Here is a 26,405-nt window from a genome sequence, read left to right as displayed (position 1 = left end):
AAAAGGGGAAAGAAGAGAAAAAAGAGAGGAGGAAAAAGGAAGAGAAGAAAAGAAAGGAGAAAGGGAGAGAAGAAAAGAAAGGAGAAAGGAAAAGGAGGAAAAAGAAGAAAAAAAAGAGGAAGGAAGAGAAGAATATTTAAATAGAGGAAGATGGGAAGAAAGATAAGAAAAAAGAGAGAGAGGAAGAGGGGAAAAGAAGAGAAGAAAGAGAGAGAGGAAGGGGGAGGGAGAGAAGAAGAAAAAAATATTAAAAGAAAAAAAAGGGGGAAAGGAAAGAAAAAGAAAAAGGGAGAAGTAAAGGGGGAGAGAGAAAAAAAAGTGGAAGAGGGAAAAGAAAGAAAAGAAAAGAACGGAGTAAGCAAAAGGGGGAAAAGAAGAAGAAAAAAAGAGGAAGGAAGAGAATAATATTCAAAGAGAGAGGAAGATGGGAAAAGAGAAGAAAAAAGAGAGAGTAAGGGGGGAGGAAGAGAAGAAAAACGAGAAAAGAGAGAGGAAGAGGGAAAGAAAAGACAGAAAAAGAGAAGAAAAGGGGGAAAGAAAAGATGGGGGAAAAGGAGAAGAAAAGGGGGAAAGGAAGACAAGAAATGAAAGAAAAGGGGAAAATAAAGAGAAGAAAAAGAGAGAGAGAGAGGAGGAAAAGAAGAGAAGAAGAAAAGGGGAGAGGAAGAGGTGGAAAGAAAGAGAGAAAGAAAGAGAAAGGAATGAAGGGGAATGAGGATAAGAGAAAGAAAAAAAGAAAGAAAAGGAGATGGGAAACGGAAGAGGGATGTTGACCTGGACGTCGATTTGATGGCGCCAAAATGACGTTCGAACTATGGGGCGCCGAACTGATGTTTGAACTGGGAGGGGGGGGGCGCCAAATTGATGTTCGAACTAGGGGAGCGCTAATTTGAATTTTGACCATAATGCGACAAATACATGTTTCAGAGAGGGGGAGGGAGGGCAAAGTTATATTTCACATGGAGGCGCCAAGTTTATGTTTAACCGAGGGCGCCAAATTGACCTTGAACTTAGGGGGCTTCATGCAAATTCATTTTCGACCGGGGGCGCAACATTGCTCGTATTGCCTGTTTATAGTGAAATATATGTCCTGCCCAAAAAACTTAAATTAATGCGGCTGAATTAAAATATCCCGTTTTTACGATAACAGACAAAAACAATGTTTTCGAGTTTTAAGTCTGTTTAGCGAGATAGATACCCTGTTGAGGGTCACAAAAAAGGGTTCTTATCAAATTCAGCTCGCGCTAGTATGCATCCTCTGCCTCAATCCCACATGTAAGTGTTAGTGTTTTTCAAGTCAACATACATAGGCCGATCCAGGGGGCAAAGATTTTGCCCCCCCCCCCATGGTGGCGCAAAAAAGGGGTAAGAAACAGAAGAAAAAAAAGAGAAAAAGGACAAGCAATTAAAATAGGAATGATACCTTAGTCCTTCTTAAGTCAGTATATAAAAAAATTGAGCTCGCGCTTTGCGCTGGCATAAATAGATTGTTTAGTTATATACGCATCCCGACCTTACAGTTTTTTATGCGAACGAGAAGCACAAGCTGAAAATATTTGATATTCTAACCTGACAACTGAAAATGTATTTTTAATTTCATCATTATAAAAGTTTTCAGCTAGCGCTTCGCGGTCGCATTCTTTCATCATAACAACTACTAACATAGGCGGATCAAGGCGGCCCGAGGGCAACCCCCCCCCCTATTGACAGAGCAAATAAAATGGGGAAAACGGGGAAATAAAAAAGGGGGAAAGAAAGGAGAAAAAAGAAGACGAAACATAAAAGGAGGAAGATGAGTAAATGAAATAAGGTAAGGAGAAGACTTGGAAAACAATTTTTAAAAATATTTAATGTCACTATATTAAAGTTTCGCTCGCGCATCGCGCTCGCATTGCCTGTTCGATGAGATACATATCTTGCTCAATATGCTGATATGTAGTTTAAAATATCAAGTTTTGATATCAATATACAAAACATAATTCAGCTCGTACATCGATCTTTCATTATTTTGTTTTATTTACCAATTTATGTTTTTAAGTGCTCTGGAAAATGTCCGTTTTATAGGTTTTTGTATTTCATATAAGATTCTCTAAATATACCTTTTCAGGTGTCTCGATTGTAAAAAAAAATGATAAAGGCCTATGAGCTAGCGCTGTGCGCTCGCATTTTGATTGGTGAGTAATGTATACCGATTTATTCTATAACAATTAAACTACTTAAATCCCCCCATTAAAAAATTCCGGATCGCGATTTGCGCTCGCATTATTTGCTAAAAATATATCAACCAATGAATCATATCCATGATTACAAAAATACATAAAATATCAGGTTTTCAGGCCTCATGCACTGTCAACAAATTTCACACACTCATTAGGCTTAACAGATTAATAAATATGAAATGAAATTTGTATGAATTCATAAAAACTAAATTGTCCCTTTTTCAGAATAAATATTGACAAGTTTTAGGAAAAGAAATAGAAGATAGTCATCATTCTTATATGATGACAAAATGTCCTTAGGCCTAAAATGTCTCGATCCTAGGTCAAAATAATAATAAAATATCAGCACGCGCTTCGCGCTCGCATTATTATTATAGTGCTATCAAATTTCCCTATTTAAAAAAAAAAAGGTTTCGATACCATTAATCATGATTTCCTATTCTTTTTGTTAAAAGAACTCAATTTTAAAGATTCGTTTTTAAGATGGATAGAAACGTTATATAATGGTGCATGTGGACGTGTTTTTAATTTTGGTTGGATATCAGATAAATTTGCAATAGAGAGAGGCGTAAGGCAAGGTTGCCCACTTTCGGCATATTTATTTATTATTGTTGCAGAGGTTTTAGCTCAGAAAATTAGACAAAATAATCAAATACAAGGGATCCAAATTCCACATAGATTGAACGATAGAGATATACGTATCGTACAATATGCAGACGATACAACAATTTTTACTGATTCTATACAATGCATCAAAAAGATAATGAAAGAAGTCGAGACGTTTGGAAAATATGCTGGGCCAAAATCAATTGGACTAAATAAAACCTTATGAAAATAAACAACAATGAAACTAACAATCTTCTTTTTACTAAAGATCCTATAAAATGTCTTGGTGTTTTTGTTGAAAAAAAATATTCTGTTGTTCAATTTCTCAATTGGGAAAATGAAGGTCAAAAAATAAAAAATACACTTGACTCATGGAAAATGAGAAAATTATCATTACATGGAAAAGTGGTGGTAATAAAATTTTTAGTAATGTCACAGATAGTACATACTGCTACGGCAGTACCAATCCCTTCTAAAATAATCAAAGATATTAATAAACTAGTTTACAATTTTTTGTGGAATTCCAAAAAAGAAATGGTGAAACGTAATGTTTGTCATAATCCTGAAAAAGAAGGGGGATTAGGAATGGTTGACTTAAAGACAAAATGTCGATCACTACGTTTATCATGGATCAATAAATATTTTACAGGTGAAGACAGAGCTTGGAAAACCCTGTTTGAATATTGGACTCAGAAAATCGGCGGGGATTTGACTCTTTGTTTGACTTTTAATTGCAAAAAGAGTGATATGTATCGTATTTGTGTGAAAAAACATTTGCCCATATTTTATGTTGACATGTTCTGTTCATGGGCTGATTTAAAGTATATTGATATGTTTAAAGTAACGAATATTGAAAACGAAATTATTTGGTACAATAGTAACATAAAGTATAAAAAAGATGTATTATATTTTCCTAACTGGATAAAGAACAATATTTTGAAAGTTAAACAAATCGTAACAGGTGGTGAATGGAAGAAGATTGATTCAATATGCACTATTTTTAAAGAAAGAGAATTACTTTCTATCTTTGAATTGTTGAAATAAAAAAATGCGTTCCCGAAGTTCTGGCTTGACAAATTACGTAATAGTGCACGAAATGTAAGTAGCATGTCATCGAAATCCAGCACTATTGAATTATCAACAGGTGACTGTATAGAAATCAATGGCATGAAAGCCAGACATTTTTATCATTTGATGATTGAAAGGGAGAAAAGAGACCTCCCTTGTATTTATTTTTGGAACGATTTCTTGGGCTTGCCTCTTGAATTTAATTGGAAACGATTATTAGAGTTTAAACTGGATTTTATAAACGACAACAGGATTAAACAATTTAATTTTAAATTAATTCATAAAATACTACCAAGTAAAGACAACCTTTGCAAATGGAAAATTAAAAATGATATTTTATGTAATATTTGTAAAGTTCCAGAAACCAGTATTCATATTCTTTTTACCTGTCAAGTGGTAACAGTTTTTTGGAAAATTGTTTCTAAATTAATAAATGCTTTGTTCGATGTAAAGATTGTTTTCAACGAAAAAATTTTCGTGATAGGTCATGAAATAGAAAAAACAGAAATGAATGTGGTTAACCTTATTATAAATTTTTCACAATTTGTAATCTATAGGAATTATATTAGAAAATGTTTTGGAAATGACAAGCATATGACTCATGCTTTTTATTTTATGAAAGATCTAAAGGTAGAAATTCGAAGTTATTTAAAAAGAAAATGTAATCAGAAGAGACTTGATTTAAAACAGGTCTCAAAGGTTCTTTTAATCCTTTAGTTCCTGTTTCATTATTTCATCTATGTATATTTTTGTATGTGACGGTTGTAAAAACGATTGTAAATATCATATGAACAAATAAAGTCCCTCTTATGAGGATTAAAGAGAGAAAAAAAAATCAAATTTTCCTATATACACAGTGTTGTAAATAGTGCTTAAATTGACCCTTTTCACATCAGAATTTCAAATATTATTTTCAGTTCGGGCTCTGCGCTCGCATTATTGATTTTTATGATGAAAAATGAAATGTATTCAGATTGCCAGGATTCTGTCTAACTCTAAAACATGCGCACGCATGTTTTTTGAGATACAAAGCTTGATCTTATTCAAAACGTGCTAAAATTATCCAGTTTCGGATCAGAATATCAAAAAATTTCTGCTCGCGCTTTGCGCTTGCATTATTATTGTAGGAAGATACCAAAAATTACCCATGCTTTTTCATGATTGACAAACATGAATCGAATGTCCCATTGGGGGATTTGAAATCTCATCTTTTTAGGTTGCAATATCAAAAATGTTCAGCTCGCACTTCGCGCTCGCATTATTTAATCGTTGAAATATGTATCGTCTTAATGGCTAACTGCAAAACATCCTTAACAGGTCCCTTTTCGACCAGGCCAGAACGAATATTTAACATTTATGCTCGCGCTTCGCGCTCGTGGTAATTATCAAGTTACATGTATACGCGTCCTGTTCAGGTTCACAAACATTGCCCAAAATGTTCAATTTTCAGGACAAAATACATGAAATTTCATCTTTAGATTACATAGGGCTTAAGAGATTATATAAAGTAAAGCTAGGAAATGACTGTTAGGACATGGGCGTTTTGCCCACCCCCCCCCCCCAAAAAAAAAGAGAGAGAATCAAGACTAAGCAAATATAGAGAGAAAAGGAAAGGGATTAGGATGAAATATAATATTATTTTCCAAATATTATGTCAAAATCTATCACAACCTTGTATTTTTGTAATAAAAATGTCATCATATTTGCTTGCTCGCTTCGCTCACTGGCAACTGCTTATTAATTTTATGCGATACACCACATCGAGCCCCCTCAAAATTGTTGGCTCATTATGGCACTGGGACAACCCCTTCAAAGAAACAACAACAAAAATCAACTTTGAGCGGCCGATCGGGGAAAATATGGGTGAAAAAATGACCCCTCCCCCTATTGGCGGAAGCTGGGTCCGCCCCTGACTTAGGCTTTCAGGATATAATACATGAAAAATCTATTTTAAAAAATCAGATCGCGCTTCGCGTTCTCATTATTTATTTAGGCCTTGTGAGATACCTCAATGTGTTTTTAAGAATGAAATCTCAGATTTTCTTTAACGTCTACCCCCCTCGCACTTCATTTATTTTTTTTAACTTGGTGCCGACGCCGCCCCCCCCCGTGCACCCATGCTGAATAAATACGCCGCTGATGAGGAGAATTTGTTGATTGCTTCGAGATTGCATTATTTCCAAGAGGTTATTGAAGGGTATTCTAAAACAACAGTACAGAAACTACAGCTCCCGTTCACACAATATTCTAGTATAGGGCCTACTCTGGTTACAAGTTAAACCAAATTGAACCCCCCCAAAAAAAACCCAAAAAAAATCGCTCGTGCTTCGCGCTCCCATTTATATTACATTATATATTCATGGATTTTTTTTTTCAAGAACAGATGAAAAAGTGGTCTTTGGTTTTTTTAAAGTGATTATAAGATAATTCAAAATCCATTTAAGGCACTTAAGTTAGCCTGACTGGGAGGGAGTGGGCGCCATTTTTCGAAAAGTACACATGGGCGCCAAAAAAAGGTCGAATTACCTTGGATAATTACCCCTAGTACGGAGCCTTGAAAATGCCATCAACGTGACGACATGGCATGGTACTTTACCTTGCCATGTCTTAATTAATCATTGGCGGCGGAAGAAAAAAAAATAGGGGGGTACACCTGAAATTTTGGGATGGACAAAGGTAAAAAATTTAACAAGCAAATCAACCAAAATTTATAGGAGGGACCACCAAAATTTTTTGACAAGAAAAAAAAGGTTATCAACCAAAATTAGGGGGGGGGGGTTGGCAAAAATATTTTAGTGGGGGTCCACCTCAATTTAGGGGGGGGGACGTAGAAAACAAATTGACAACCAAAAAAAGGGTTCTCTACTAAAAATCTAGGGGGACCGTCCCCCACCTCAAATTTATGGGGGAAAGGTCCCCCCCCCCCCCGCTTCCACCGCCTAAGTAATTAATACGCTTATTATTTAGACATAGCTATATATTCTATCTTGTCAAGTCGATATGTCCACATGGCGAGATATGAAGTGTACAAGTCCCGATATATCGCCATGTTGACATGTAACTTATTTAAGTCGACTTGGCAAGATAAAATATCTCGCCATATAACTTTTTATAAGTGGACTGACTTGGCAGGATAACGTATCGCGCCATGTGGACATAATAAGCTTATTTAGTCGACAAGGCAAGGTAAAGTATCTCGCCATGTCGTCAAGTCGATGGCATTTTAGAGGCTCCGTATGGCGTCTAGAGGGTAAATTTCCGGGGGGGGGGGGGGGGGGTAACAATCCCTGACGATAAAAATTTGGGGATAATATTTTCCTTGAAGTAGATGTCAGGGGGCGATTGTCCGTTGGGTCATCGTTATAGAACCCCATGGACTCGTATCATTGGCCTTTTGACCTCTTGATGACATTGGATCTCACTATATCCTGATCATAATTTTACACACACCGCGGACTATCAGACCCGCGGTCTATCGGACCCGCCGCGCGGACTATCGGACCCGCGGTCTATCGGACCCACGGTCTATCGGACCCGCGGACTATCGGACCCGCGGTCTATCGGGCTGTAACCGTGTTTACCATGCCAAGACATAACCATAGAAGTTTACAATCTACTATGAAGTAAAGCTGGTGAGAAATGTCATTGGTTCTGCACAGAATGTGAGAAAATGGCTATTAAAGGAGCAAGAGAAGCTGTAAGGTCCACCCACTCTAAGCCTGGTGCGGGTATGGATAACGTTAGACTATCCTCTACTACACCAGCAACATGTACAGACATTGAGAATCTACTAGAAGTTATGAAAAAGGAGATGAACCCGAAGATAGAAAATGCCATGAAACAGATGCATGACTAAATATCTAGTATCCAAGGACTGTTGGTGCGTGAATCTGAACCCCATCCTACTCATGGTAGATCATCATCGTATGGGACTTATGCTTATGCTGCTGGAGGTGCAGTACCAAAGAATAATGCAAGTTTGATTGATTTACACCAATCCAATCAAAGACATGGTCAAGAAGGCTCGGTTGAGGTGATCACCAAATCAGTAGTTGAGAAGAAAGAGAAAAGCGGAAAAATGACATTGTTATTTTCGGTGTCTCAGAATCTGGAAATAACGTACGCAACATAAGGCGAAAGTCTACGATATTCCCAGGTAAGACATTACCCTCGGAGATTACATCCCGACTGAAGAAGAAAGTGTATCTGACTCAGAATCAGATAAAGAATCTGAAACAGAGCAATGACTACCCTACAAATGTTTTTATAGCAACGTTGACTCTCTGATGAACAAAGAAATGAGTTGATATGTAGAATTGAAAATGAAAATCCAGCAATTATCGCCTTGTCAGAGATATGTTGAATACACCATTCCAGGATATGACATGTTCTTGCCAGATTTGGAAATTCGCAAAAGAGGTGTAGTCATTTATACTAAAATGGAACTTAAAGCAAACTTGGTTCTCAAAAGTGATAAATTTGCCAAAAGTATCTGTTGCAGTATTACTCCAAAACCAGGTAAACCTGCAATACTTATTGGATGTATATATCGCACTCCGAACAGTCATGCTGAGAACAATGAATCCTTACTAAGTCTTCTGAGGGAGAACGAAGGGCTAGGCTTTCCACCTAGCTAAGTCGTTGGCAATTTTAATCTCCCGCAGGTGACATGGAATCCGCCGATCCCATAGAGAACTTAAGCTCAAGATTTATAGATTGTATAGAGGATATGTTTATGAGTCAACTAGTTACAGAACCTACCAGGCTACATGAAGGACAAGTGAGCAATATTCTTGATCTTGTGCTGACAAACCAGCCAGACATGTCTTGGAAAAAGCGACCACCTCGCTATATCCTTTGAACTTTTTTTAGCACCTGGTAGTGAGCCCAAGAGAGGAAATCGACATGCGTATTACAAAGGTAATTACGATGAAATGAGGAAAGATGCAGAGAAGAACGATATATTTTGTGATTTTTTTAGTCGTGATCAAGTCGAAGATAAACATATGTCATTTGTCAATGCTATGACATATCTAACTGAAAGATATGTACCACTTGTATCTACAAATTGCAAACCCAAACCACTGTGGATGAATGCTTAAGTGAAGAGATCAATTAAAGATAAACATAAAGCATGGAATGCTTTTCAGAGGGACAGACGCAAGAAAAGAAATACGGTCAAATCCAGAGCTATATATACCACCAAGAGAAACGAAGCAACGAAAAAGATTAACAGTGCTAAAACGGACTTTGAAAAAAAAACTTTCATCTGAAATCAAGCACAACTCATAGAGTTTCTGGAGGTATATACACAGCAAGACAAGATCCAAGTCAGGAATACCTACTTTGATAAATGCTGAGGGATCTTATGCCGAAAGCAATGAAGAGAAATCAGAAGTTTTTAATAAGTTTTTCAGCTCAGTTTTCACTTTTGAGAATACTTTAGATTCCACAGTTCAAGAACAGATGCTTCGTGGATCCCTTAGTGGATATCCACATAGACAGCTCAGCTATAATTAAAATACTAAGACGTCTGGATCAAGACAAATCTCCAGGTCCTGAAGAAATTCATGTTAGGATCTTAAAGGAATTACAGGAGATGGTAGCCCCAGTATTAGCGGATATTTTCGCCACATCAATGATTACAGGACAGATCCCTGAATTGTGGCGTTATGGTAATGTGGTGCCCATTCACAAAAAGGGACCAAAAAATGTTCCAGAGAATTATCGACCTGTAAGTCTTACAAGTATCATTTGTAAGATTACGGAAACACTCGTTACAGACCAGATATTGGATCAATTAGAGTCCAATAACCTACTAACGCCTCATCAACACGGGTTCAGGAAAAGAAGATCTTGTACTATCCAACTACTGGAAGTCACAAATGATTGGAGTACTGACCTTGATGCAAAGGATATAGTCGATTGCATTTACCTGGACTACCGCAAAGCGTTTGATAGTAGCCACCTTTCGCAATCATCACGGACGCTAAAATTAGGGTCCCCTAACACAAAAGTTAATGCTTAATCATACACTTGATTTTTAAGATTGATTGTACATTATAGTCAATAGAATCAAACGTAGAAAACTGCTCTACAATCAATGCTAAGCTTTGTGTTACAGGGGGGGTTACAGGCCCTCCAGATCTGCTTTTCGTGTGCAAAATTCTTTCCCATGACACTAGCACCATACATGCATGTACATTACGACTGATGGCTGGAGATATTCGAAATGCAGGACCTACAATAGGTTATGACATGGATAAGAAAGTGGTTTTTCAAACAAATCGAGTACATATTGAGTGAGGAAAAAGTTACTGAATTAAGGCTTAGATATAGATCATTACAGTCCATCGAATCGATATTGCATTTAATGTGGATTATTGGTGGGTCTCTGGCAATTGATTCCATGGGTCAAATCACCTCTCCAGCCGAAACCATTTCGCATGCGTTGATTATGTACACAGCATGTATACGTCTGAACAACAGCATGTATACGTCTAAACACGGGTTTTTTCTTTTGTTTACTCCTACACAAACGATAGGCCTCTAGCACACAATGTAATGGGCATTATGTTTTACTTTCCCCAGAAATGGGGGATTAGATTCGAATTCCCGGGGGGACCACTTCCATTGATGAGTGGATACCAGGCACGACCATGCGGTTTCGAAAAGCACCCTAAACAAGGGAAGCAAGGCTTTTCCAGATTATGAAAATGCATCTCTTAACAAGTATTTATCTTGTGAAACCCTACAAGTATTGAAAACATATCCTCCTTTTCAGTATTTTAAACATCGTTTTTGACACCCTTATAACGTCACATAGGCCTATACATAACGTACTTGCCCACTCTTTCCCTTTTTAAGCGTGGTCGCGCCTGGTATCCACTCTCCAATGGAAGTGGGCCCCCCGGGCGGCATCTCGAGCTCTGGGAGGAACCAAATGTGGCTTTGGAAAGTCGTCCTAGATCGGATACATCGCTGTTACCATAGTAGCAACCAGAATTTTGCACACAAAACGCATGTTGAATGTTTCTGTTGCAGATGCAAAAAGAAAAAAAAATCTCTTGTCACACAATTTGCATTGCAAGACAGAGTTTTACGACCATGACGACGGGCCCAAAAGTCTCTTCCAAAGTCAACTAACGTCGTAAATAAGCGTTCGCGTTCTCCAACGAAACCGTTTCTCTCTGATCGCAAACAAAGAGTGAAATCTGGTAGATGGAGCACTGTCCAAGGAATGTGAGGTGACCAGTGGAATTCCTCAAGGTAGTGTTATCGCCCTGCTCTCTTTATTATCTTCATCAATGATCTTCCAGATGTGAATTCTAAGAACTCTGTAGTCAAATTATTTGCAGATGACACAAAACTGTATGCACCTCGCCGTGACGAAGATGATAACGTAAGCCTACAAAATGATTTGTTCAACCTTTCGTCGTGGGCAGGAGACTGGCAGTTAACTTTCAACCACAAGAAATGCAAAGTAATGTCTATTGGAAGAAAAAAATCCAGGTATGAGCTACCTACTAGTACCAGATGACACATCTGAAATTCCAAAAGTGACAGAGGAAAACGATCTGGGAGTAACTTTTGATAACTTGCAATTTTCTAAACATGATCAAAGTTTGTGCCAAAGCAAACCGCCTGTTAGGACTTATCAAGAGGACTTTCTCAAACTTGGATGAATGAGATCTGGTTCAACTTTACAAGTCAATCATACGACCATCTTTGGAATACAGCAGTAGTGTATGGCACCCCTATCTTACGAAAGACATCATAAAACTTGAAAAGATCCAACGTAGAGCAACCAAGCTAATTCCACATCTAAAGAACTTGAGCTACATGGAACGACTGAAGAAATTAAATCTACCAACGTTATCCTACAGGAGAAATAGAGTGGATATGATCCAAACGTTTAAGATTATTCAGGGCAAAGATGATTTGGACTGTACAAATTTCTTCAAACTTGACACCCAACCTAGGACAAGAGGTCATTCTCGAAAACTAATCAAGTTAAGGGCACATTCAACACTCAGGCAACGGGACTTCTTGCAACGAGTAATCAATCTGTGGAACGATTTACCTTCTGAGGTTGTAAATAGTAACAGTATAAGTTCATTCAAATCAAATCTAGAGAAGGCCTGGAAAACCAAGTTTAATCGTTTCGACCCCGACACAGAATTTTCATAACTCGTCCAATCCCACACATACATTGTAAAATTGTTGCGTTCAACAAATTATGTTACCAATTTAACACGGTGACAGATACGAGAATGTCTTATTCTTAAACTCGAACCGGCTGTGATAGCTACAATATACATGTAGTCTCAACCTTTTTAAAATCAATTGTTTGGACACACAACCTGTCTAGTCTCCAAACAGCTCGACAGGCGGACACACGCACATGGCCACTCACACCACTCTAGGCACCATGCCCATCCATTTTAGTGTTGAAAATGTGAGTGCACGCAAATAAAAGTTGGACGTAAATTACTAGATCTCAAAATCAGTTATTTGAATAAAATTAATGTTACCATTAGGCCCTAGATACTACTTTTGGAGTATAATGTATGACTATTACTCGCCAGGTCTTTTCTTGGGGTAATTAAGCCTTTTTGTCCAGAACTTGCTCAACTTTCGCGACAAGCCTTGTCGCCATAGGGTTGTACACATCTTCGTTTAATACTGGTTGTCACGTGACGTGGCAATGTCGATAGGCTGGTTGGCCTGTATTTAAGGCGTTCTTTCCGTTATGATTTTATATTGAACCTTACATCAGGTATAGGCCCCTATCAAATCAAAATCGAATACAGGGGTCGAGGGGGGGTGGAGCCAAAAATTTCCTAGTCACATATGGTATGAAAATTATATTTTTTATGATTGTCCATGATCATTAGGGCAAACCTCTGTGTGGCAGTAGCGTGATGAGTAAAAAAAAGAAAGAAAGAAAGAGGGGGCTCAATGTACAGCATATGGCGCGTGGGAATAAAGTTGCTTTATATGTTCCAAGCGAGTGATCAAGCGAGAAAAAACCTTTTCATGCAAATCTAACTTTGAGATAGATATCTTACCTTACACTTTTGCTTTTCTTTTCTTTGATTCCTTTTTCTTTTTATCTTGGTTGTAGAACATTCAGGGGCCACTGGGCCTAACCCTTCCATCCTGTACCCCAGTGCTATATCGGCAGGTGGGTCTTGATACCTCTGGATATTTACCGGTAGCCATTTTATACCTTATACAGTAGATGGCTGCTATTTTTAATTAAATTGCGAGTGTAGACCTAATTATAGAAGAAAATTTCGTTAAGGTTTTTATTCTTATGACAAAAAAAACAAGAAGGAAAAACAATTATACAACCTCCCTTTTCTCATTTCGCTTTTTCTTTTTCTTTTTTTTCCCCCTTCTTTTTTTTTTTTGGGGGGGGGACCTTATCGGATGGGAACCGCCACCAGGCTACACACCTGCCAGATGAAGAGGCAAGCGAGCAAAATTTTTTTTTATTTTTTCACTTTTATTAAAAATATCAATTTTGTGATACATTTTGACATAACATTCGGGATGATTCTCGCATGCATTTTTCTTTCCTTCCGCTTTATTTTTTTTATGTGTTGTATTTGGCCTTTTATTTCTTTTCCCTACCCTTTCTTTCTTTCTTCCTTCCTTCCTTTCTTTCTTTTCACGAGGGGGAGGTCCAGCCTGCCCCCGCTGGTTTACGCCTCTGAGTGGATGTAAGCTATACTCATGATCTTAATCTTCATTATGATTCCGACTAGGAGCGCATCCAAGATTTTCCAAATTAGGGGGGGTGCATTTTCTCAAGTAAAATTTGACAACCCCAAAAAAAGGTTATCACTAAAAAAAAATGGTCATTTTGTCTCGCGATAAATTTGACCAGTAAAAAAAAGATGGTCACTCAAAATGAAAGTCATTTTGTCCGCGTAATATTTGGCAAGCCCCCCCCCAAAAAAAAAAAGGTTATCATAAAAAAAAAAAGGAAGGTCATTTTGTCCTGCGTGAAATTTGACAAGTAAAAAAAGATGGTCACTAAAAATGAAGTTCATTTTGTCTGTGTAATATTTGGCAACCCCCCCAAACGGTTTTAACTAAGAATGATCGAAGGGCATTTTGTTTCTAGTAAAATTTGTCAAATAAAAAAAAAAATTGTCACTAAAAAATGAAGGTCATTTTGTCCCACATAAAATTTGGCAAGCCCCCCCCCCCCAACCAAAAAAAAAGAAAAATGAAAAAAGGTTTAACTAATAATGATCGAAGGTCATTTTGTCTCGCGTAAAATTTGACAAATTAAATAGAAAAAAGTGGTCACTAAAAAGGTCATTATGTCCAGCGTTATATTTGGCAAGCCCCCTACCCCCCCCCCCATAAAAAGTTTGTCACTAAGGTGATGTACAAAAAGTCATATTGTTCCCCGTAAAATTTGACAAGCAATAAAAAAGGCCCCAAAAAAGAAAAGAATATGAACGAAATATCCTCATTACAAATATTGCTGTGATTCTTATAAGGGTGGGGGGGGGGGGGCACATAACTTTGTATGAACAACATATTTACATCCAAAATATTGACTATGAATAATGAATCTTAAAAGGGGGAACGGGCCAAAAATGCTCACCCCCCAGATCCGCCACTGATTCCACTCTATAATGAATTTTCTCTGCAATACTGATGCTTTGAAATGAAGATACTGAAGATTGATATGCTTAATATAATATGAACGTCTGACAACAAGATAACCAACCAATCACCTGACCAATCAGCTGACCAGAACACGTATCACTTCGGAGTTGATCAGTCGTCGCAGCTGTGTGGAACGCTCACCGAAAAACCAACAAAAAGGGCCTGAAATGTAAGTTAACATTGATCAATTTTAATTTAAAATATTATCTTATGAAAGTCATATCATGCATCCAACTTGTAATTAAGGCGTACATTTACAGTCTGGGTTGCAATTAGACAGCTGGCAGCCGTCTGTTTTGAGGAGTTTTTTAACATTTTTTTTTTTTTTTTTTTCTCCTCGTACAGACGCCTTGCTATCGTGCAGCCACCATTAGGGGTGAACAATGCAAAATCCACCCGACGGGGCTCATCGATTTTTGTCTCTATTTCATAAAAATATATAAAAAGAACTGGACCAAAATAAAGATTATTCCGTTTTGGCCTGAAACGCACCAAACGGGGAAAAATAAACGGGGAAAAAAAACCAGTGACTTACTTCGGCCGTCGCGCAACTTCACTTCCCTGTTTTATCCGAACTTAATACAGATTGAGCTAGAACTTCGGTCTCTGTATTTGGTGAGTGGAGCCAACGGAGTTCAGCGGAACAACCAACATAACAGAGACCGAAGCTTTTGGTCTAGGTTGCAATCAAAACAGCATTTACCAACCCATACATGTTAATAATGTCGCCTATGAGGACCAAACATGTTAATGTTTGGACCACTCCTAGTACCAATGAGGTCCAAACATTAACATGTATGGACCTCATAGGCGACAATGGCTTGAAAACTGATTAGAACCGTAATAGTGTTTCCTGCACCCAAGTATTTAATGATATTACTCACTAAATACGAGTTGTATGCTGGTCTGTTTATGATTGATTAAAATATTGCCCATGACATGTAATCCTAGTCCTACTTTCAATGTAATAAAATAAAGGGAAACTTACATTTGAGTCCTATTTCCAGCTTTTCTTGGCAGTCGGTCCGGTCACCGTCGAGTGCAATCGAAGCGGTATGAAGTTGATTTTCAGATCACGTGATACGCGTACTGGTAGTCGTCACCTGATCAGTCGGTTAGACGGTTACCCTTTTTGAAAGACGTCAATAATTATAAATGTTATTATAAAATATATATGAGTACCGATTAAACATTATTACTTTATTTAGTATAATACATTTAATTAGTAGAGTAAAAAAAAATCATGATATTAATGCTTAGTTCTAAGCTAGGGCGGCCCAAATGCGCATGAATCGAGTCCCAGTTTCTTAAAGGTCAAGTCAACTTCAGAAAAATGTTGATTTAAATCAATAGAGAAAAATCAGACAAACAAAATGCTGAAAATTTCATCAAATTCGGGTGTAGAATAAGAAAGTTAAGACATATTGAAGTTTCGCTTATTTTTCACAACATAGTTATATGCACAATGTAGTCACATGCAATTGAGAGAATCAATGATGTCCCTCACTCACTATTTCTTTTGTTTTTTATTGTTTGAATTACACAATATTTCAATTTTTACGGATTTGAATATAAGGACCAACTTGACTGAACCATAAAATTTTAAACAATGGTAGTTCCACATGTTCAGAGGGAAATAAAACTTTGTTTCAAAGGACAATGAGGAGAAAATTAGAATATTTGATATTTCATACAATAAAATACAAAAGAAATAGTGAGTGATGTCATCAGTTCCCTCATTTGCATACTGACCGGGATGTGCATATAAATGTTTTGTGAAATTAAGCGAAACTTAAAAATATCATAACTTCCTTATTTTACATCCGATTTTGATGAAATTTTCGGGGTGTTTTTGTTGGATTTTTCTCTTTTTATTCAAATCAACTTTTTGTTTGGGTGGACTTGTCCTTTTACATGGGTAAGTATAGGGGTGTCACCTAGAGTGGTTTGGACTCGCCTGGAGGCTTTTGGGGAGTAGAATTATTTCTACTACATATATACGTAGGCTTACTCCCCATGAAGCCTGGGACGGCATAGCATAGGCCCACACGCACCAAGTATTTTGGAGACAACAATGTTGCTCCAAAATACTTGATTTGTTTAACTTACTCATCACACAATTTTGTAAATGGAAAAGAAATTCATTTCCCCCATTAGGCGCTTATAACCTTATTTTTACACAAAAAATAATACAAAAATTAAGAAAAATCATGTAAGAAGATGAGCAGATACTCGCTTCTCATTTTTACCATTTATAGTGAAATAATTTTTATCCCTTTATAAGCATTAGGCGCATCAGGGTTCATAGATAAATAAAATTCGACCCTACAAACCGATTTCACCCTCTAACTATGGATTCCCTAGGGAAATCCATCTTTGTTTACATGTGTCTCTTATACATATATGGCCGGCGGTTCAAGACTCCATGATGAAGAAGTATATGTCAAAATATTTTAAAAAACACATCATTATGGAGTCCTCAAGACTAGGTTAGTATGCTATACATGGCCTACATACAATTACAATTTCAAGTATAGTGAGTGATTGTATTGCCGACCGGCCTTGTATTACCGAACGGGCGCATCCTATGCGTCAGAAAGTAATTTCATACGCTCAAAACTTTGCAACATCATCCAAAGCCAAAGGGAACTTGAAAAGAAAGACTAGATTTTAATTCGTCATGCGGAATAATTAGGTGGTCTGTCGTAGAAAGATGAATACTAGTAGATAAACATACATAATAATTTAAACAAATGAGTACCGTAGATATAAGATTGAAAGATAAATAGACAGTCAGATAGACATACATATTTAAACAGATACACATAAGAAAGATAGATAAACATACATAATAATTGAAACATATAAATATATATTAAATTGAAAGATAAATGGATCGATAGACAGATAGACAAATTCAAACAGATAGATATATGATAGATAGATAGAAAATAGATAGAGAGACAGACATACAGATAGAGAGATAGATAGAAAGAAAGATAGATATATCATGTAGGTAGGTAGATAGATAGATAGAAAGATAGATAGATATAGATAGACAGATAGATAGATAGACAGACAGATATATAGAGAGACAGACAGATTGATATAGAAAGATAGACATATTCAAACCGATAGACATATATTAGAGAAATAAATAGATAGTCAGACAGACATAAATATAGATAGAGACAGGCAGGTAGATGGATAGATAGATAGACATATTTAAACAGATGGATATATATATTAGACAGAGAGAGAGAGATATATAGACAGATAGATAGATATACTGTACAATGTAGGTAGATAGACATACAGACAGACATCCATGGATAGAGTGAGAGAGAGAGTGAGAGACATATTCAAACAGATAGATATACATTAGACAGAGAGATAGACAGATATGTCATGTAGGTAGATAGATAGACAGACAGATAGATCGATTTATAACATAGATAGTGGATAGATAGACGGATATGATTACATAGATATAATATGAAAAAAAGTAATTATAATCTCTTTTATTTTGCAATATTTTAGCTATTATTTATTAGAATTCTTATAATTGATCGTGCGCAAGAAAGTAAAAAAAAAAAAAAATCATGTTCACCCGCTGACTCGAACCCCTGCCTGCATGATTGAATGAGATGCAAGTCTGACGCCTAACCGATTGAGCTAGAATATTTCCCATAGACTTTACACGTATGCAAAATACGAGAATCTCAAATCCAATTTTGCAAGTGAAATACGGGCATGATCCCGGCATCTGATCGGAAAATGAAGGCAACATTTCCGAAAGCTTAGAATCTCAGCTACAACATATTAAAAGCTCAGAGATAACTGACAAGAAAAAATAAAGGAATGTAGAATCTAGTTTTGAGAAAAAGTCATGTCCCATACTCGTAGAGATTACACGCAAAATGAGTAAAAATATGATGGACTCTATACATGAAGAAAAATTCTGCAAAATTGATCCAGCCGATTCGGAGAAAACTTGGCGACAAACATAGGTGCGAAAAATAAATATATAAATAAAGAAAGAAAATTCTGACAAAATTAAGAGGTGATCTGTCAAGTGTCATAGACAGACCACCTAATCTGGAAAATGGTCAAAAACACATTTCAAAGTCTTAATATTCTAGAAATAATCAAAAATGGTCAAAATATCTCATCAGTGATTTTGTTTTCTCAAACTTTCCAATAGAAAACACACATTCAGTAATACGATACCTTTTCAAGTGACCAAAATAATTAATATTTCACATGCGAGGAGGGGTCCGATTGGAAGAAATATCGTAAAAAAGAAAAAAACGATTTCGGCAAATTTTTTAGATCTACATATTTATATTTTGTAGGTAATTGTGTATTTATAGTGACAGTTTGGTGAATTTCATGAGAATAATGTGTTTGATATGATTGAATTCATGAAAAGTGTTCGGTGGCACTAGCCCTCTTACACAACTAAATTCCATTCCATTAACTTTTTAGGTGTCACATTGGATAATCTTTTGAGTTTTAAGTACCATATGATAAATGTATTACATAAGATAAGTAGGAATACTGGTTTAATTTACAAACTTAAGCATAGTTTACTTCATAAAAATCTGATAACTCTATACCATTCCATAATTTTCCCTTATTTAAAATATTGCAATATTGTCTGGGCTACCAATGTTACCTCATATGAATTGGACTCAATATTCAAAATTCAAAAGAAATGTTTAAGAATAATTACCAATTCCCATTACCTAGCACCATCCGCACCTTTATTTAAGAAATTGTCTTTACTTAATATATATGATATCAATAAGCAAGAACTCGCAATATTTATGTATAAGTACAAGAAGAGGTTGTTACCCACTCCTTTTTCAGATCTTTTTCAATACAATAATCAAGTTCATAATCATAATACCCGTTCTTCCAATAAATTTCATTTATGGTCTATCAAGTCTAGTCACGAAGCTAAATCATTGAGTTATGTAGGTCCCAAACAATGGAACGAGATTCCCCAAATAATAACTAATTCACAATTTATATCATCCTTTAGAAAACAGTACAAAATTTTTCTAGTAAATGATTATTAATTTTCGCAGTTGATATCAATGCATTACTTGTACCATATCTACCCCCCCCCCCCTCCTTCGATTCGTGTCTTTTTGTATTCTTTGTTGTTGTTTTTTTCCTCCTTTTTCCTACATTGTATTTACTATAATGATATGACATTCTGTGTTTTTTTTATTCAATATTGTTGTCGTTTTACTATGTTTTGGCGATCCAGCCTTACAGGTTTCTTATAACCTTCATGGAAAGCCACGCAATTTATTTTATTATCTAATCACATTATTTGATGTTTCTTTGTATTTTTATCTTATTTTGCGAAATAAAGATTGAATTGAATTGAATTGAAATCACAAAGTACCGGTATAGTGAGTGATTGTATTACCGACCGGCCTTGTATTACCGAACGCGCGCATCATACGCATCAGAAAATAATTTCATATGCTCAAAATTTTGCAACATCCTTCCGAAGAGAACTTGAATAGAAAGATGATGAAAAATGGTCAAAAACACATTTTCAAAGTCTTAAGTTAATATTCTAACAAGTGGAATGCATCTGGCCGTCTCACCTGCATCACGCGATTCAATATAGCAGCAGTGCTGATTTTGAAAACTACTATAACTCGCACAAGATGTTCAGTGATACTTGGTTACTCTTATTTCCACGTTTTATGAACTAGACCAATACACTTATAGAGATATGATGGCAATTCAACAAATACCCCCAACGTGGCCAAAGTTCTTTGACCTTACATGACCTTTGACCTTGATCATGTGACCTGAAACTCGCACAGGATGTTCAGTGATACTTGATTACTATTATGTCCAAGTTTTATGAACTACATGTAGACCAACACACTTTCAAATTTATGGCTGTAATTCAACAAATACCCCAATTTGGCCAAAGTTCATTGACCCTAAATGACCTTTGACCTTGGTCATGTGACGTGAAACTCATGCAGGATGTTCAGTGATACTTGATTAACCTTATGTATAAGTTTCATGACATGAACTAGGTCCATATATTTTCTAAGTTATGATGACATTTCAAAAACTTAACCTTAGGTTAAGATTTTGATGTTGATTCCCCCAACATGGTCTAAGTTCATTGACCCTAAATGACCTTTGACCTTGGTCATGTGACATGAAACTCAGGCAGGATGTTCAGTAATACTTGATTAACCTTATAGCCAAGTTTCATGAACTAGGTCCATATACTTTCTAAGTTATGCTGTCATTTCAAAAACTTAACCTCAGGTTAAGATTTGGTGTTGACGCCGCCGCCGTCGCCGTCGGAAAAGCGGCGCCTATAGTCTCACTCTGCTATGCAGGTGAGACAAAAATAATAAAATATGGTCAAAATAGCTCATCAGTGATTTCGTTGTTTTCTCAACTTTTCCCATACAAAACACACGTTCGGTAATACGATACCTTTTTCAAATCAAGTGACCAAAATATTTTACATGCGAAGCCGAAGAGGGGTCTGATTGGAAGCTGAAATCGGAAAAAGGAATAACGATTTCGGCAAAATTTTTACATATTCATATTATGTAGGTAATTGTGTATTTATGGTGAAAGTTTGGTGAATTTTATGAGAATAATGTGTTTGATATAATTGAATTCATGAAGTGTTCGGTAATAAGATCCACTACCATACTGGTCAGTTCCCCCATGTCTGCGCGGTCTCCCAAGTCTGCGCACCCGCGTATCTGCGCGATTCTAGTAAAAGAAGATACGCAACGAGCACGAACTTTACACATGCATTACATAGACAGGTATTCATAAAAAATCTTACTCAAAATTAATGTTGTAAATCGGATCAAAAATCAGATCGAAAATCGGATCGGCAGTTAAGCTTCTAAAATCGAAATCGAATCGAAAATCGAATCGGCGATGTTTAAAAACAAAGGAATACATCAAAATGTTGTTCGCGGTCGCGCGCATCTTCCTGACAAAGTCACAAAGACGAATGCATTGGAATGGAAGTCGCCAACATGCGCGATCGTTTGGAACATGTTTTAAAGCCAGGGGTTTTGAGGTGTTATTGCTTTAAAATAAACCGAGTGATTTTTATTAGAAAGATAAACGAAAGACGCATCTTCCGAGCAAAGGCGCAAAGGAAAATAAAATGAAAATATTTCTCATAGATCACAGGTTAATGAACGATCGGCGGGACATCTTTTAGAAGTATTTTTAGGTGCTAGCGATTTAGAATTATTGGAATGATCTCTTACGACGCATCATCTTAAAGTCGCAAGTGCAATTAAAATGAAGTAGAAGACGCAAGCACGCACGATGATTTGAAATATGTTATTAAAATGTTTTGGGTAGCTAGCGTTTTCAAATCAATTTGAAGTTCACGGCGGGGTCCGCTATCACCACGAGGTTGAAGAGAAGATGTCTATCATCATAAAGGGGGTAAGAGAGTAGCGCAGTGAGCTCCGTCCGTAATACGACCTTTCAAAGTTCACGGCGGCATCCGCTATCACCACGAGATTGAAAATAAAATGTATATCATCATAAACGATGTAAGAGAGTAACGCAATAAGCTCCGTCAGTAGCACGATCTTTAAAAGTTCACGGCGGCATCCGCTATCACCACGAGGTTGAAAATAAAATGTATATCATCATAAACGATGTTAGAGAGAAACGCAGCGAGCTCCGTCGGTAATACGACCTTTCAAAGTTCACGGCGGCATCCGCTATCACCACGAGGTTGAAAATAAAATGTATATCATCATAAACGATGTAAGAGAGTAACGCAGTGAGCTCCGTCGGTAATACGACCTTTCAAAGTTCACGGCGGCATCCGCTATCACCACGAGATTGAAAATAAAATGTATATCATCATAAACGATGTAAGAGAGTAACGCAATAAGCTCCGTCAGTAGCACGATCTTTAAAAGTTCACGGCGGGGTCCGCTATCACCACGAGGTTGAAAATAAAATGTAAATCATCATAAACGATGTAAGAGAGTAACGCAATGAGCTCCGTCAATAGTTCGACCTTTCAAAGTTCACGGCGGCATCCGCTATCACCACGAGGTTGAAGAGAAGATTTATATCATTATAAAGGGGGTAAGAGAGTAGCGCAGTGAGCTCCGTCGGTAATACGACCTTTCAAAGTTCACGGCGGCATCCGCTATCACCACGAGGTTGAAAATAAAATGTATATCATCATAAACGATGTAAGAGAGTAACGCAGTGAGCTCCGTCGGTAATACGACCTTTCAAAGTTCACGGCGGCATCCGCTATCACCACGAGGTTGAAGAGAAGATTTATATCATTATAAAGGGGGTAAGAGAGTAACGCAATGAGCTCCGTCGGTAATACGACCTTTCAAAGTTCACGGCGGCTTCCGCTATCACCACGAGGTTGAAAATAAAATGAATATCATCATAAACGATGTAAGAGAGTAACGCAATAAGCTCCGTCAGTAGCACGATCTTTAAAAGTTCACGGCGGGGTCCGCTATCACCACGAGGTTGAAAATAAAATGTATATCATCATAAACGATGTAAGAGAGTAACGCAATAAGCTCCGTCAGTAGCACGATCTTTAAAAGTTCACGGCGGGGTCCGCTATCACCACGAGGTTGAAAATAAAATGTATATCATCATAAACGATGTAAGAGAGTAACGCAATAAGCTCCGTCAATAGTACAGTCTTTAAAAGTTTCTGGCGGGGTCCGCTATCACCACGAGGTTGAAGAGAAGATTTATATCATTATAAACGATGTAAGAGAGTAGCGCAGTGAGCTCCGTCGGTAATACGACCTTTAAAAGTTCACGGCGGGGTCCGCTATCACCACGAGGTTGAAAATAAAATGTAAATCATCATAAACGATGTAAGAGAGTAACGCAATGAGCTCCGTCAATAGTACGACCTTTCAAAGTTCACGGCGGCATCCGCTATCACCACGAGGTTGAAAATAAAATGTATATCATCATAAACGATGTAAGAGAGTAACGCAATAAGCTCCGTCAATAGTACGACCTTTCAAAGTTCACGGCGGCATCCGCTATCACCACGAGGTTGAAAATAAAATGTATATCATCATAAACGATGTAAGAGAGTAACGCAATAAGCTCCGTCAATAGTACAGTCTTTAAAAGTTTCTGGCGGGGTCCGCTATCACCACGAGGTTGAAGAGAAGATTTATATCATTATAAACGATGTAAGAGAGTAGCGCAGTGAGCTCCGTCGGTAATACGACCTTTAAAAGTTCACGGCGGGGTCCGCTATCACCACGAGGTTGAAAATAAAATGTAAATCATCATAAACGATGTAAGAGAGTAACGCAATGAGCTCCGTCAATAGTACGACCTTTCAAAGTTCACGGCGGCATCCGCTATCACCACGAGGTTGAAAATAAAATGTATATCATCATAAACGATGTAAGAGAGTAACGCAATAAGCTCCGTCAGTAGCACGATCTTTAAAAGTTCACGGCGGGGTCCGCTATCACCACGAGGTTGAAGAGAAGATTTATATCATTATAAAGGGGGTAAGAGAGTAGCGCAGTGAGCTCCGTCGGTAATACGACCTTTCAAAGTTCACGGCGGCATCCGCTATCACCACGAGGTTGAAAATAAAATGTATATCATCATAAACGATGTAAGAGAGTAACGCAGTGAGCTCCGTCGGTAATACGACCTTTCAAAGTTCACGGCGGCATCCGCTATCACCATGAGTTGGAAGAGAAGATATCTATCCCCTTAAACATCGCCATAGATAATACCGCGACTTTCTCCCTGAATAATGCGACCTCTAAATAGCTAGCACCTCAAAAACAATCTTGAAATATGTTCTGAGCGATCACGCACTGTAACCAGATCTACGCCGATTTTTTATTTTCGATTTTTTCCTTCAAGGGGCATGATCGAAGATCGGCAAGTGATTGCCGATTGTGGTGAAATCGAATGGAATCGGTTGCCGATTGCAAAATCGGTTACAAGCTTACTCAAAATGGTGGAAAAATAATGAATTCAGGGCATTTCATGTGACGGCCTCAAAATGCAGCCTTTGTCATCAAAATCCCCGAATAGTGTGCAAAGTGAATGAGTGCGCAGACATGGGGTACCATTTTTTTTTCAATCTGAAATTGAAAATGACTGCCCAAAGGTTTTTCAAGAAAATCTTATATTTTCTTTCATTTTTTAATGAGAAATTTGGTACACTTAATAATATAAGGAACACTATTAACCAAAAGATTTTGTGAAATAAGAAGAAATTCATGTTAAATCTTAACTCAAATTGTTAGGTGCGCAGACTTGGGGCCCACCATCATACTGTCTAAGTTAGGCAGACATGGTCATGGCCATGGGTATTCTTCAAAATTGGGTAACTTAGATTTAGAACTAACACCATTCCTAACGCGTGGGTCAAAGTAATAAATAAGAGATCATCAAGCGATTCAAGTCCTCTTTTTTATAATCGGTACCGTAAAATTAATCAAAATATGACTATCATCTAGTATACCCATGTAAGTTCTAAAAAATAATTCGAAACAAGTACCGTAGATCATGTAGATTGGTTTCCTCGGTCCAACTAGTCAAGTCCTAACGTTACGTACGTGTTCCCGCAAAGAGTTAGATCCACGTCAAATATAGGGGTGTGGATGAGAAATGCCGCATCCTGCTTGTATTAATAGTCGATAAACTGCTTTTCTCAGATAAACGCTCCCCTCCCCCTAAAAAATCAATAATTTTATTACTTTCTTGCGAGGAAAGAGGTTTTAAGAATTTGAAGTTTATCCGTTGATAGAGTACAATTTGAAAAAGTTCATTATCACTGATAAAAAACACTAATTTGATGTCAATCATTATTTATAGCTCTACCTATACAGTGCGTATAAAAAAAACAGGACAGTTTTGAATTAAGTCTATAAAAAAATTGTTTCAAATTATGTTATCTATATTTTGATGTTAATAGATGCTATGAGATCTTATCTTTGAAATGCCATTAAAAAAAAAAAAATTGTTCATGCTTGAGCGAACACGGGACGTTTTTGTCGGGGGTTGGGCATGCGCCCAAATGGCAGAAATTAGAAATTTGATGATTAAACTTTTGGCTAATCAGCAGACTTCCTCTATAATCTTTTCATTATCTTTGCCATAATTTTCGAATTATGCTGTCAAATTTCATTTACAAATTTATTTATTTACCTGAATTATTTTGTTTTTCATTTAAACTTCTTTTACTTTTGAATTTTCCTAAAAGGGGAATCCAACCCAAATAAAACTTGTTTTTATAAGAAAAAGAAAAATCAGACAAGTTGATAGCTATTTAAACGATATTGGACAAAGAACAAGAAAGTTATGAATTTTTAAAAGTTGTAAATATTGGTATATAATCACTATACCCATGGAGACTTCAAATTGGCCGCATATGGGATGTCACAATGATGTAAGGCAAGGACTACTCTTCCATGTACTCCAATATATGGCTAAAATGTCATTTTTTCCAAAGGTTTTATTTCAAGTTATATTTTTCTTTCATGAGGACATAAAACAATATACTACCTGGATTATATTTAGATTACTGCCCCATGGGAACGGGTACTTAGGAGAAAACCACAAATCCCTGATAATAAAGTACATGGCCTATATGGGAAAGTTGCCCTTGCCCCCCTTGTCATAATTTACTTACTCAATTGCCAATTTGAAATCTACATACTATTAGTGATCTCAATCTTAAAGCAGCTATCACTTTCTTATTGCTTGTCCGATTTCTTTCAAGCTTTCACCATTCTGTTTAAA

The 26,405-nt window shown here is 36.9% G+C and overlaps 1 protein-coding gene across 1 annotated transcript in view; it reads right to left on the bottom strand.

Moving 5' to 3' along the window:
- LOC129256128 (dolichol-phosphate mannosyltransferase subunit 3-like) overlaps positions 1-25,254 on the bottom strand; it is a 53,817-nt gene extending 28,563 nt beyond the window's left edge. Inside the window, exons 1-2 of the mRNA XM_064097638.1 lie at positions 25,162-25,254; positions 15,574-15,713 (exon numbers count right to left, since the gene is read on the bottom strand). The gene's annotated coding sequence lies outside the window, so the exon portion shown is untranslated. The remainder of the gene's footprint in view (positions 1-15,573; positions 15,714-25,161) is intronic.
- Positions 25,255-26,405: the final 1,151 nt, after the last annotated feature.

This window comes from Lytechinus pictus, chromosome 3, assembly GCF_037042905.1.
Source record: "Lytechinus pictus isolate F3 Inbred chromosome 3, Lp3.0, whole genome shotgun sequence".
Lineage (NCBI taxonomy): Eukaryota > Metazoa > Echinodermata > Echinoidea > Temnopleuroida > Toxopneustidae > Lytechinus > Lytechinus pictus.
This window is presented reverse-complemented; position numbering and strand designations above follow the sequence as displayed.